Source organism: Calidris pugnax, unplaced genomic scaffold, assembly GCF_001431845.1.
Source record: "Calidris pugnax isolate Ruff unplaced genomic scaffold, ASM143184v1 scaffold32, whole genome shotgun sequence".
Lineage (NCBI taxonomy): Eukaryota > Metazoa > Chordata > Aves > Charadriiformes > Scolopacidae > Calidris > Calidris pugnax.
In genome coordinates this window covers 8,862,072-8,876,788 of record NW_015090783.1, presented here as the reverse complement: position 1 = coordinate 8,876,788, position 14,717 = coordinate 8,862,072, and the positions used below count along the sequence as shown (strand labels likewise).

The following is a 14,717-nucleotide window of genomic DNA, read 5'->3' as shown; positions in this document are numbered from 1 at the left end:
ATTCTTAGTTTTAAAATAACAACAATATTTTGAGGTATCTGGGTGCATGACAACACACTGTTTATTCTGTTTCTGTGGATGCTACAACTCTCCAAAAGCCTTCCTTGGGATAGACAGCTGCATATTTGGTTTTTTTACCCTGTTCAGTTTTCCCAATGGCTTCCTCTTTCTATCTCCTCCTGTTTTTTTCCGATACATCCTGCTTCTGTTGTTCCCCTGCTACGTTTGCAGTTCTCTGTCTATTCTTGCTTCTTTTTGCTCTAGCTCTGCACAGCAGTTACTTGTTAGTTACTCAGAATCCCAATAATTTAGGTCAAAAAAAGCCCAGTAAATCTGATGTGGTTTGTTTCACATAAAAAGAGTGAAATTGAAAACCACCTTATTCTTCTCAACTGAAATGCTGCATCCCTATTAATTCAGGTGTATAAATAACACTCTCTAATGCTGCATCAAGGGCTCTGCTGTGTGATTAAACCTGCCTCCCTGACCTGTAATTAGAAACTTTGCCTCTGAAAGGCAGTTTGCAGAGAGAAAAGGAGAAAGGGAGAGAAGGAACCAGCTCTCAGACCCAACAATTTTGTTCTTAATAAATTATTCAGAGTTTTTGAAAGTTGAGCTGGATTTCCATCTGGTAGCATTAAAGACCCAAAGGGAAGAAGAATTGAAGGATTCTCACAGCAGAACACAACAGCACAGAGCATGGGGCTGGAAACAAGAAGCCAGACAAGAAGTTCACTGTGTCCTCTGCCTGTCCCTGTTCAGCTGCTGCCTTTGCACGCCTGGACGTCTGACAGACCTTGGAGCAATGCAGAGTGACCCTCCACCAGAATCCCACTTAGCTAGAGTCTCACATGTTTGGGATATAACATTAGAAGAAAACATCAAAAATTCAGTGAATGGTTTACAAATGTCAGCAGAACTAGACAATGCACACATAAAATAGATGATGATGGTCATGAGTACAGAAACAACATAGAGACCAGGTTGAATGGTCCCACACAAATAACATATAACCTTTTCAAGACAAGTAATTTAAAGATGAATTCAGTAATGATTAAACTGATCTTTTGCTCCAGGGGCAGTTAGACAGTACAGACTATTGTACTACTAATGATGATAGTCACTGTTAGTTGCAACCCCAAGAGTACACCTAATGTTATAAGGTGAACTTCTCACTTGGAAGTGTGGAGATAGCAAATGTCTCTTTCTCCTGGAGTAAAAAAAGTCAAAAAAACTACTTCAGCCAAGTGTAAATTAATTTTAACAAAAAATCAAATAAAACATTCCAACTTCTACAATGGATGTCAGTAATCTTTACTCTTTCCATAAATTGGGGATATAATAAGCTTTAGAGCTCCGACTAACACGAGAACTGGCCCCAAGATGAGAGGTCTCTGGCCTTGGGTATTTGGCAGCTGTTTCCCGAGTTCTGCTTGATTTCAGATCAGAGAGATTTTGTGATGAATTCCTCCTCTGGTTACACCTGTAATCTGTGTTGAGAATGTGACTGACATCATAGTTTCAGTCTTTTATGTTTTCAGGCTGAAGTTTGCAAGGGCTCACACCAGGAGAATCAAGAGTCTGATAATTTTCTGCATAATTGTCTTTTTCTATGAACTTCACGAGTTGATCCAGGGTTTCAGAAGAGCCTTATAAAGTGAGACATCAGGTTTAAGGGGACTTACGTGAGAGAGGAGAAACCTAACATTTACATCTGAAGGACCCTTTGGTCAAAATACCAGACCTCACTGAATTCTCCAATGCTTTATAAACTTCTACTTTATTTTACGATTGGTTTTGTTTTGTTTTTATATGTGCGATTTTAACACAAAGAACAGGTTAAATCTACCAAAATATAAATTTTCACTGGTGGAAATGTCTTCATTCCAGGCTGCCTAAGTTTGTAAGTGTATGAGGTGCAGAGCCAATGGAGACCACAACCCTGGTACGGGGGGGTGCAGGACTCCATGAAACAAAAGAGTCCTTCAAATTCAATAACAACAACTTTAAGTAATCTTTTGTGTTTGTAATGTGGTAGAGTCCAAGTTTATCACAGAGCTGCCAGAACATAAATCTGATACAAACTACTTTGGATTAGATAGTGCTGCAGAAAGAGCTTTACTGGGGTATTGTGACAAGTTTTATGAACTTCTTAAAGAAACAGAACTTGGAAATACTAGCAGTGTTGTTAAGTTATTGCCTTGTGGGCTTGACCACTCAGCACTAAGAAGAGAGGAAGAAAAAAAGCTAACAAATTCAGAAAACAGAGCAGTACTTGAAACTTGTATTAAGACATGTTTTTCACTCAGAATTTTGAGTTAGTTGTACTTAAAGCTGAGTCCTGTGAATCCAGCGTGCTCTACCTGCCTCAAATATAATCATAGGTTCTTGCCCCCTCATTTTTACAAATCTTCAGAGTCCAGTATCATTTCACTAATCTTTCCTCTGAGAATCTCTCTATCTTTTAACACTGCCGTGCAAGTACATAAGCAAAAAGAGGTAAAAATAACTAGAAATTTGTCACACATCAACTTCCAGAGACTACCTGCCTCTGCACAGTACTTTCACACTCAGGGACAGCCCAAAAGCCCCCGAGATGCCCCACTTAGGCACCAGCATCGTGAGAAGCAGGCAGGCAGTTTCAGCTGCTCTGCAGAGACCAAGTTCACAGTCAGCTGCTTGTCTGGCTCTGCTGGGAGCTCTGTCCAGCCCAGGGCTCCACTCCAGCCTGCCCAAGTTACCAACCAGTTTCTCTGGTTTTCAGCAAGTCGTACATCAGCCAGAACCAGCCCACAAGGTTTGAAAAGAACTTTCCCATTTGCTACTTTGCCCCCCTCACTCTCAGCAGCTCTCTCAGCATAGCTGCTCAGTGTGAGATAGCTGGCCTGCCCTCTATTTCTCATTTCTTGAGGGCAGTTCACAATCTGTAGCTGTTCCTTTGAAGATTTTGCACTCTCATACAGGGATCCACACCATAAACCACACTACTCCTCTACACAAATGCCTCATATGCCACCTTTACAAACCTCTCAGCTCCCCCTCCAATGCCTCTCTCACTTTGGACCTTCATTCTCCTCCAGTTCTGCAGAGGTTGCATACAAGCCCTGTATTATTATTTATCTGGTGACAGATCTTTCAGTGTGCTCACATGATAACTTTTCCAGAGTGATAGACAGAGATGAGATAAAGATATTGGTATGCGAGTGCTATCGCCCAGTTGCTCCACCTGCAAATGCAATGGTATCTAAATTAGTGCTGCTCCCGTATTTTTCCCATTTTTATGTCCTCATTTTCACAAATTAGTGGTGTTCCCTCTCCCCCAGTAATAATAGGAAGTCTCAGAAATGTTTGCAATTGATCAGATGGAGCATTTAGAAGATGTCCTATTCAATGAAGTCCGAGAGAAATGATGTCCAGATGAGCATGCAGCCTGACAAGCTTAGCCTTCAACATTATGAAAATCCAAGGGGTCCTTTTGTCGTTCCAACCTTGAATTGAAGGAAACACAGTGGGATAATTTTTAGTTAGTACCTTGAGGTCTTGGGAAAAAGAGGGTTTATATGAGGTTTTCTTAGCGCCATCCCAAGTGACTCCAAATCTCAAAATAAAAGGAAAGGTGGATGCGATTGTTTGCATTATTCCCAACCTCCAGACAGGAACATGATACTACACTGAAAAATGACTCTCAAAAAAAAGGAAGAATTGTTTTGTATCTGTTATCCTCCAGTGATTCTGAAGAACACCTTCTCTGTTCCTCAGTACAAATATTTTCGCAGCTTTCAGAATGGAGAGAGGGTTCTGGGAATGGAGCTGGGTTTCTGTGCATCAACTGAGTCAGAAGGTGCCATTTCTACAAAGTGGCTTTAGAAATATGATTAAAGCCTGAAGCACAATGCTGTGCTCCATGGGACATATCTGACCCCACACTGCCTTTTCAACTCTCCGTTTTTTTAAAATCATGTACATTATGAGTGAATAGGAAGAAACCATGTAAACAAGAACAGAAAAGATTGTTGCGAGTTCATTAATTCTGATCACTTAATAAGCTGTAAATTGAAGTGCATGAATTCCATTCTCTTGAACACCAGGATAAATTTGAAGAATCTCTATTGACTTAATTTACACTGATATGCATTAGAATAGTTTCTGGCACATTCAGAATCAAAATAATTATTACAGCAACATTCAAGACCAGAAGGTACCTACTTCCCATTCAGATAAATGAGGGCCAGACTCACAAAAGTAGAGACTTTACCAGTAAATAATAAAAAAAACTTAATTCTTTTTTAAAGACAGTGCAGAGGCACAGCCATAGGGCCCAGGCAATTCAGGGCTGCAGGATTGGCCTTAAGAAGCATTGTGATACTTTGCACCTAACTAACAGAAACACAGTGCTGTGCCAAAGAGCAGCTACTGTCCTCCAGACCTACTTCTTACAGAAGAAAAAGATGACCCATACACAATAAGGCAGAACTATTTGAATAACTTTGTCAGGCCAATATTCAGAGGGGTTCTGATACGTTTCAGAGCTGCTTTGCTTACAGGTAGCCTCGGAGTTCATGAGGAATCCAGGAGAATATCTTTCCATGCAAAGATAAGCACTGCTTTGGAATTCTTTACTCTGTGGTTAGGATGCTGTCCATTAAATCTTACACTAACTTTCTTGGAAAATACAACACTTGGCCCCTTCCAGAGACCAAAAAAACCCATTCATGAGGAATCCAGGAGAATATCTTTCCATGCAAAGATAAGCACTGCTTTGGAATTCTTTACTCTGTGGTTAGGATGCTGTCCATTAAATCTTACACTAACTTTCTTGGAAAATACAACACTTGGCCCCTTCCAGAGACCAAAAAAACCCAAACACATTCAGGAACACCTTAAGTTTCTGAAGCAATGACAGAGAAAGACATCAGGGTGGGAGAAGGAACCTGAGAAGTCTCCAAAAAACAAAAATCACTGGAGCTCCTCAGCTGCAATACCACGTAGTTACCTCTGTCTTCTGCTCCTGCGGGTTTGTCTGCAAGGAAGTCCCAAGAAAGTAGATCTAAAGTGATGCCCTTGAAACATGCAGCTATGACTGTCCGAAAACAATCCAGCGAAATGTCTAGAGGGCTCCTCCTGCCGGCTGTTTTCTTGGCAGTTCAAGCTCTTGCCAATACACCCGCTTTTCACTTTATCTTTTCAGAAAGTTGGAAATGAAGGGAGGCAAAGCTAATGGCACTGCTTTCTTATTTGTCGCAGCAATAAACCAGCACGATCCCACAATGTCTCTCGTGTCGGTGCCCATTTACTCTCTGACTTCTCAGATGGAGATGCTACTTGTAAAAGGCTTGGGGAGCATGAGGAGCAAAGGCGAGCTGGGCTGACAGCAAGGCAGGCAGGGACAGGACCTCAGTGTAAAGGGGCACAGTGCCACAGTGACCAAGCAAGAAGAGCAGAGCAGGCCCGGTGACAGTAACCACATTTGCCAGAAGCCCAGTGACTGTCGGACAAGCCCATAGGGATGAGCCAGGTCTGAGGCCGAAGCAGAAAGTCAAGTCAGCAAGTCGGGGTCGGGATCAACAAGTGCACAGCCAGACACAAACACCCCTACAGCCTACCCCAGACGAGGGCTGAGGACAAGGGCTGAGGACAAGGGCAGCTCTGTGCCGTTGCTCCCATGGGAAGCGGGGAGGCCGAGCTGGGCTGACAGCAAGGCAGGCAGGGACAGGACCTCAGTGTAAAGGGGCACAGTGCCACAGTGACCAAGCAAGAAGAGCAGAGCAGGCCCGGTGACAGTAACCACATTTGCCAGAAGCCCAGTGACTGTCGGACAAGCCCATAGGGATGAGCCAGGTCTGAGGCCGAAGCAGAAAGTCAAGTCAGCAAGTCGGGGTCGGGATCAACAAGTGCACAGCCAGACACAAACACCCCTACAGCCTACCCCAGACGAGGGCTGAGGACAAGGGCAGCTCTGTGCCGTTGCTCCCATGGGAAGCGGGGAGGCCTCAGCAGGCTTCTTTCAGCTCTTTGGCTCTCTTCACAGCACTCTGATGCCAGGTTACACTCCACCATATCAGGGCAGACCTTGAACACAGGCAGCCAAACCTGTAGGACAGGGGAAAGAGGTTGCAGAGTCAGCTGGTGCACCCAGGGCCCTGACAACACGCTGCCCAGCACAGTCAGTGAAGAACATAAAAATGGCTTGAAATGCTGACAAAAGAATCTGGGTACAAGCGTGCCACAAGGGTTGGCAGTGTGAAAGATTGACAACCTGCAGCTCAGCTGTTTCAGGGTCTGGTCAGGAATGACCTTTGAAAGGGCACTGTATGTGTGCTTTTGTTTTGCCAGCCTGTTGGGAAGCACTTCTTTCTAAGCCAGAGTAAATTTAAAACTGCCACTGGGATGTAACGACAAAGTGCCTCCAAGTTTTTCACCTATAACTTAACACAGAAAAAACCACCCAAACGTAAATCAATCCTGGCTTTCCATAAAAAAATCCATCCATATCACATGCGCCTCTGTGATGTTTCGACTGCCCAGTTCTTTGGTCAAGCTATGTCCCAAAAGAAGAAAGCAGACAAGCCATACTGGTATCCCATTTCCTACCTCCTCACTGGTGACATTTGCCTTAACCCCACATTGACTAGATCTTGCAGGTCTGTGTGCCAGTCCAAACTCCCAACCCTGCCTGCATGAGGAGGTAAAACATCCTGAGGCGACAAAGCTCAAGTGGCAGATGAGAACTACTTTTAAAAAAGGGGCTTGTCAAATCAACAGGGGGAAGACTAACCCTTAGGAATAGGGTGACCGCGATTATCTTATTGAGTTACAACAGGAAAAATCAAAGACAGACACAGAGAAGAAGGGAAACAATGCAAGGTGAGCATCCCAATAATGTCCCCAGCTGGACTGACACTGATACACTGCTTAGATAAATCTGCCCTGCAAAGGCTGCATGGCTACAGCAGAGAGCAATGGTCTACTAGAAAAAGAACATCTTTTATCAATATTGATAAAAAAAAAAAAAAAGACACTGCCAGATTATGTGAGCTATTTTGGAAGGGCTGAATGGCTACAGCAGAGAGCAACGGTCTACTAGAAAAAGAACATCTTTTATCAATATTGATAAAAAAAAAAGACACCGCCAGATTATGTGAGCTATTTTGGAAAAGTCACATTTACAACAGGGATCCCTAATTTTGCTGAGATGGCCAGGGATATATTTTGTCTCCTTCTGTATAGAGTACTGAATGTACACAGGACTGTTCCTCTGCCAAGCAATTGTATTCCCGTACTTTATATTTCCAGCGTGAAAACTCTAATGAAACATTTTAAACCAAAGCCGTTTCCTTGGAGCTGCCTCTGACCTTCTTTTCCTCCTCTCTCAGCCGAATCTCCCTGCCAGGATGAATTCAGACCTCATGTCTGCTCCTCCCACCAGGCTTTTGGATATGTGACAATATCCTAGTCACTGGGAGCTGTGCCTGCTGGTGTCCATTGTTTTGTGTCCAGTTTGGGAGAGGGCTTTTAAGGAAAAGCCCAGAATGAAATTTATGAAGAGTCCAATGATTTACAGGAATAGCCAACCACGTCGCTAGTTTCTGCACGCATCTATCAGCAACTTGTAAGTCCTTGGCAACTAATTCACCAGGCTCCAGCATGGGAATGGTTCAAGGCTCAAGAAGAGGCTTTTAAAAGTTAAGAAAAAAAAATTAAATGAGAGACCAATCTCAAAATACTACAACCCTGTGCATCAGCTAGAGCTGTGGTCAGACACTGGGGGAAGTGTTGGGGGTGACTGCCTGCCAGCCTGCCATGCAGCGCCTGTTTTACTCCTGAGCTGAGTCCTGACAGTCACAAAAAAGGGGACACACACTGACCAGAGAGGAGCTGCTGGCTGGGCTCTGTGGAATGTATCTGTTCCATCTGTTCAGCGATGGGCACGGCGTGGACGTGCAGTCCCATCACAGCCACTGCTGAGTACAACCAAGCAACTACACCATGACACAGAGGTCCCGGTGCAGTGAAAGGAGATAACACAGGATTCAAGAAAGCTGCTACTCCTAGTGGGAATGCTGCATAGAGTGCATTGACCAGGTGGAATATGGGATATATAACATCAGCCAGGAACAGCAAAGTGCTGCTGATGCAAGGCCCTGGATAATCCAACAATGCTCACAGTACGCTGGGGTACTAACAGAAGGAAAGCAGGTTATGTGTCTTATTTGCAATCAGTCATAACCTGTGGGGACATTATATGCCCCTACCCCATAGTGTCATCCACTTTCTATGATGTCAACTATACTGCCTGCCCTATATAGTTTAAATATATGAACAAATACACACCTTGGCAGAAAGTAAAACCACTTTCTCTGTTAACATCTGTAATCACATTGCAAACAGGGTGCAAAAACCTTTGCTGATATCTATTCAATTCCCACATTAAATCAGTATGTCACTCGACAAATGCTTTCATTTAAAGACCAGCTACCTGCTAGGAATTCACAACTAGGCTTGAGCCCTTTGTCTACAAACTCTTAACTTTTCTTCTTCTGCCCCCTGTACCCCCTTCCATCACTGTTCTGCAATTTGCCAGCCTCCTTTATGTCTCAGTTATGTCTTCACAATGCGAGGCAGGCAGACCCATGTGCCCACAAACAGAAAAGCTCCTCCAGCTCACAATAACTCAGCAGGCTTCCGTGATTTTCAGAGACTGCATTACTGTGTGCCCATGTCTGCTGTCAAATTACTGCCTGGACACTGGCTCCATGGCTAACCTCAGCCTTACCCCAAACATGAAACTGTCCCCGAGCCCTCAGAAACATTCATCTTCTCTTGCAGCCCTTCTTACAAAGTGGTGCAAACCTGGCTGGTGCTTCTAGGAAATAAAGAACACACTCCTCTGAAGATATATTATGAGTTTATATCCTCTTTCTGCAACCTACTGAGAGTGGCTGTGCTCCCTATCACGCATTTAAAACGCATCAAAACAGATTTGAAAGGTGGACAGTCCTCCTGAGGTTTCTACAGGAAAATTGAGATAAAAGCCATAAAAACCAATCCTTCACACATAGCAGAGGTTGAAAAATAAAATCTAAACCAAACTTCATTTTCCTCTTCAGTGAAAGTTCTGGCAGTCCCAGGACTGTTCTAACTTCTAGCTGCTTGTCACAGCTCTAACATCACAGCAGTGAGGAAAAACTCTGACGAGCAGTTACTCCAACCTTTGCTGCCTTCCCCTTAAAACCCCCACCCTGCCCTGCTCTACCTGAAGCTGTGAAAATACAGTAATAATAGGAAGCTGTTCCTAGAGCTCCTACAAGGGAAACAGTAATTTCCATGTCTTGCCGTATTTTAAATACCTGTACATCAGAAAGATGGCATGCACAGATCACACACAAACCTGTAATAGAGGCAGGACTTTCTCAAGTCATAGATGTTACTGACTGTAATTGCTGTTGTCTGTTTCCACCTTCTCCTCGAGGTGTCTCCACCTCCCATTACAATGTCACACCAAAAGAAGTTCCCTGGTGGTCTGCAAGGAAGCAAAAGAGCAAATGGCAAAACAGAACTGACATTGTTTATATAACATAAAATTAATTCTAAAATAACAATTGGGAGAAAGTAACATTGTTGCATAAAAAGTAGACAAAAAGTTATTCCGTTGACAGATGGTGCTACTAATAGCAACACTTGACATAAATAAAACACATCGTACCCCAAATCCTCAAAATGCTTTAGAAAAAGCAATACACTACTATTCTTCAGTGTTTAAAAAAAAAAAAAAAAGCGAGGCATAAAGCATTCACAAGGCTTTGTCAAAATAACTGACAATTTACCACCAGAATGAAGGTTAGAATCCAGGCTTTTTAATCCCTGTTACTCAGTTATGTGCATTATTTTAAAGCAGCCCTTGGATTTACTCATTTTAGCATAGATTGGGTAAAAGGGAGCACTAAAGCAGAAAGAAACATGTGTTCTACATCTTAAAGCAAGATTTTCCTTGTGAAATGGCAATAAGGATACCCTGCAGCCTTAGGTTTTCTATGCAGCCATAAAGCCTTCATCCTCTTGACTGTGCGGGTAGCCGGGATAACCCCCAATCCATATTCTGTGCCCAGTGCATGCTGTGGGAGGCAAAGATAACAAAGGCTGCGACAGAACTCCATCAGGGAAGTCCTTTTGGGCCCCATTTCCATCAGCTCATAAAAGGAACAGCCTGGACCCACATGCTGGGCTCTGCTAAGGCTGCTCCAGGCTGCGGCTCTTCATTTGCAAAAGAAATGACCCATTCATTTCTCCCTGACCTCTGCAGACACTTCAGACTGCTGACCTCATCTGCCGGTGGCCCCCACCACTACTGCAAGCTTCCTCAAACAGGTGCTCCTGGACCAAAACCTCTGCCTTCCCAGGCAAGTTGAACCAACACAGCTCCAAGAATCCTGCATCAAGGCTCCTGAGGGGCTGTTTGTGCACAAGTTGGGAATGTTCAGTCCCCAAAACGTTTATTTCCTATCCAGAAAAGCAGAGGGCAAAGGAAAAGGAGGTGTAGATGAGGAGACGTCATCTTAACTGAGCCAACTGAAGTTAAAAAAATACACTTGCTTGTGTGTGTGTGCACTTGACAACATAGATCTCTTCCTGGCAACTGAGTGGCTTGTGACTGGGGTGTCCCTGTCTCCACAGGAGATTTCCAGACTCAATTCTGTGTCGATGGATGGAAGGTGACAATGATACTTCAGCAGGGGAACCCACGTGCTTGCATTGCATTCCAGGAAAAAGATACATCTCTTCAGACACACTCATCACCCACATTTACCTTGGCATTCACAGCCTTATTACCATGAGTATCACAATCCATATTGACTTTTGTTCTTAACAGCCCCTGTCCAGAGAGAAGATTATGCCATTCCACAGCCAGGCACAGGCTAGTGAGTCTCTTGTCAAAGGTCACAAAGGCACTTGGTGTCTCAACTGGGAATTCAGTGCTGGTTTTAAGTCCAAGTTCAGAGCCCTGCTGACTGGGCTAATCTCTAGACAATAACATTTTTCTACTTTGCAGAGAGATGAGAACTTTCAGGTGCGTCTGGAGGAACACTGAGGCCCTCAGATGGAGCCACAGATATACACAGCACCGACTAACATAATTTTTTCAATAGAAGTGGCATAAAAATAAAGCAAACTAGGTCAGTTCTTCCACTGGTCTCCAAAGAACACCCAATTATCAGAATGAACACAACCATCTTTAATAAGTAAGCAAGTTTAGAAGCTGAACTGTTTGTTCCAAGTGCCACATAGACACCAGGTCTTGCTACTGGCAGAAGAGGCCTGTGAATCAGAGCCCAAAGTCTGATGCAAGAGAAACTTGGGCGTCTCAAGCTGCTTTCCCCAGCAGAGAACAGCCCTATTAGTTTGAGAAAGTCCCCTGCCTGCTTTCTCTCTGAGTAATTAAGAGTGAAATCCTCCTCTCAGTGACCCCAATGCTCTCAGCCTAGGCTGATTTACACATGAAAGGAACCCTCTGAGGGGCTTTCTCCCTTTCACATTCACAACCAGGCAGGACCTATAAATAAAACCTTTCTGAAAACAGGAGCTTTCAAAAAGGTCTGTGTATGTGTGCAAATGTATAGGAGAGAAAAGGGAATGGATGTGTGCACTTGAGAATGCGTGTGTGTTTGCATGCATATGTGAGGAGCGGGGTGAGAAGAATGTGCATTCACACACCAGCCCGCATGCAAACAAGCATCTGTGTGGATGTGTGAGTGTGCACAGGTAGTTGGGAGCACTTACAGGAGAGCAGGAGTATGCACAGGTAAATGGGAGCACTTACAGGAGCGGGAGGGCATGTCCAGGCTGGTTTCCAGCTAGCACAGCTCCAGAGGATGTTCACCCAAGTCAGCTGAGTCACTCTAGAGTTACAAAAAAAAAAAAAAGAGAGCAGATTTAGACCCAATTGTGCATATGAGAGTATGCTTGTGATGCACTTTCCCTCTACAAAGCAGTAAAGTACTTGCAGAACAAAACACTAGTGTTTTATGTTTCTCTGGATATAATGTGGGAGGTAACAGAGAATTGGGTCTTTTGGCATGTGTTCCTATGGCTTTGAGAGAAGGTAAGATTTTTTAAAAGGCTGCATCTTCTCAGCAGCCTGGGACAGAGACAACAGCGTTGCATTTTCCAGGCCTGTCATTGTTCAAAAGTAGTTTTTACAGTTTGTTGGAAAACAAACCCCCTCAAAGTTTGAAAAACAAACAATGGGACCAATGCCATAAAAGTGAAGGTCAGAAAATCAAAAAGACTGTGACTGCCTTTAGTAGTTTATGAACACAAAAATGGCCAGATAGGCGTCTGTGCTCTCCCTTCCCTGCTGTCCTGCTCACCCATGTGTCTATGCAGCCAGGATATTTCCTCTTCCATGAGGCCTAAGGAGCTTCCGGGAAATTGGCCGTTAGTGTGACCCTGTCCTAATACAAAACAGGTGACAGGGAGCTCAGAGCCAGGACAGACTGCAGGGTTTCATAAAGCAGGTACCAGTCCCCGAGTCCTTGCCCCTGTAAGAGAAGGTTTTTTAAGACCTGGCTATAACGTGATAATTTGAGAACTGCAAACTATTTTACTCCACTTCTCCTGACCAGCTGAATCTTTTGCTGACTGAAACTGTGTCCGTGCTCTGTGCTAATGCCAGCACCACCGGGGTGGCACCACTGCTCGGTGGGAGACTCCAGGGTGGGTGGCAGGAGGGTGCTGCACCCGTCCGACTTCATCACTGCTCACCACAGCTCTCAGATTTCTCCTCTACCCAATTCTTACGCAAACATTTAGAAGCAGCAGGCAGGGAAAAGCACAAAGCAGGAGACATAAGGAGCACAAAGCCTCGCAGAAGTTCACAAAGCTCAAAACGTCTCTTCTGCCAGTTCAAAAAACTCTTCCAGCTCCTTGCACCAGGCAGGAGTGTGTGAGCAGGGATGCAGAGCTCCCCTCCTACTGAGCTCGCAGCTAAAGCCCTCCCCCCAGTTCCCAGGGTCTTCAAATGAAGATTTGCATAGTACTTCCAGATCATTCCCCAGAGAAGGGACAATGGCACTCTCAGCGCCCTCTTCCCCCCTCCCTCCTTCGCTTACAAAGCTGATAAAGCCCTGCTGAAAAGGGGAACAAAGGATTTACAGATGGCAGAATATTGATTTCTGCAGTTCCAGGACTACAGGGAGAAGATGAAGAACCCCCCCCGAAACTCTGTGAAGTTTGAGACACAGGCACTATCTCCGCCGCACAAACTCTATGTTCGTTAAGACAGTATGTGAGGGAGGAAACACTGCTATTCGAGAGGGATGAGCAGCTCCCTGAAAACCTGAAAATGCAGAGAGATGAGATTAGTCTGAAATCCCAGTGAGTGCATTTGTTCTTCCCAAACCTCCTAAACGGAGAGGCGCCTCCAGTGAAAGCAGTTTGCCACCAGGCGGGCCAGCCCGGCATTGCTCGGAGAGCCTTGGCCCCACGGGACGCTGCAGAAGGCTTGTAGAAAACACATCTCATCGGGGCTTCATGCTGTTATCCGTGTCCTCTCCTCCCCGCCGGCCACCACTGCAACCAGGAAAAAATAAGAAAAAGAAAGGTGAAAGACAAGTCTTTGGAAAGCAGCCTTTGATTCTAAATTACAATGGAACCTCCCTATCTCAAAACTCAGTTAACTTTTAGGGCCATTAGCCGAAAGCTAAAGCCTCCTGCCTCCACAAGAGTTTCTGTGCTTCTTTTCTTTTGCACTACAAACATTCTTTCTCAGCGAGTCAACTCCATCTCTACTGAATGCTTCTTTTCTTTTGCACTACAAACATTCTCTCTCAGCCTAGTGAGTCAACTCCACCTCTACTGAGTGCCAGCTTGCTGCAGCCGTTCACATTTTGCTAAACTGAAAAGCAATATGATCCAAAATGTTCAAATAGGTGCTGTGCCATCGCTGCTGCATGCCCAACTGGAGGTTCAAATAGGTGCTGTGCCATCGCTGCTGCACACCTGACCGAAACATTCTCTCTCAGCCTAGTGAGTCAACTCCACCTCTACTGAGTGCCAGCTTGCTGCAGCCGTTCACATTTTGCTAAACCAAAAAACAATACAATCCAAAATGTTCAAATAGGTGCTGTGCCATCGCTGCTGCACACCTGACCGGAGATGTTTACCAGGCAGCCAAGTCAGACCCCAGGAGTTCTGGCCCGACCTCCACCTGTCCCACCACCACAATGAAAACAGCTTTCTCAAAGTAATTGCACTCGAGCAGTGCCTACCAGCACTTTTTATTTTTTTTTTTCCCCAGAGCTAACTTTGTAGCATTTCTGCACTCATAAGGTTCCCGGGATGCTGGATCTTTTGGAAAAATGTCCATGTTGAAACTTACTCAAAACATTCAATTTTTAAAGGTGATACACTGGTTTCTAAATCAAGCCACAGGCCCTCAAATAGGTCAGGTTTGGAAAAACATTAAGTCCCTTCTGCAAGGTAATAGTGCACACTAGTGAGTGCAAGGGGGGGTTCCCAGGCCACACGTCAGTAATCCAGACAGCTTCTGAGCCAGTGGCAGAGTTGACTTTTCATTCACCAATATTTTCCCCACCCCTTTGTAAGAAACACATGCTGTCAGGATGACCGCAATCATCACAGCGATAATAACCATTACAGATCGCACAGTTAAACGTATTTCATACAACTATATAAAAACATTCTTCACCATACTTTTTTAA

At 44.5% G+C, this 14,717-nt stretch overlaps 1 long non-coding RNA gene across 1 annotated transcript; it reads right to left on the bottom strand.

Annotated features, from left to right (window-relative positions):
- Positions 1-5,706: 5,706 nt before the first annotated feature.
- On the bottom strand, positions 5,707-11,894 carry LOC106899776. Its single transcript, XR_001414082.1, has 3 exons — positions 11,816-11,894; positions 9,389-9,520; positions 5,707-6,090 (listed from the first exon to the last, which is right to left on the bottom strand). It is a non-coding gene; the product is annotated as an uncharacterized LOC106899776 (long non-coding RNA).
- Positions 11,895-14,717: the final 2,823 nt, after the last annotated feature.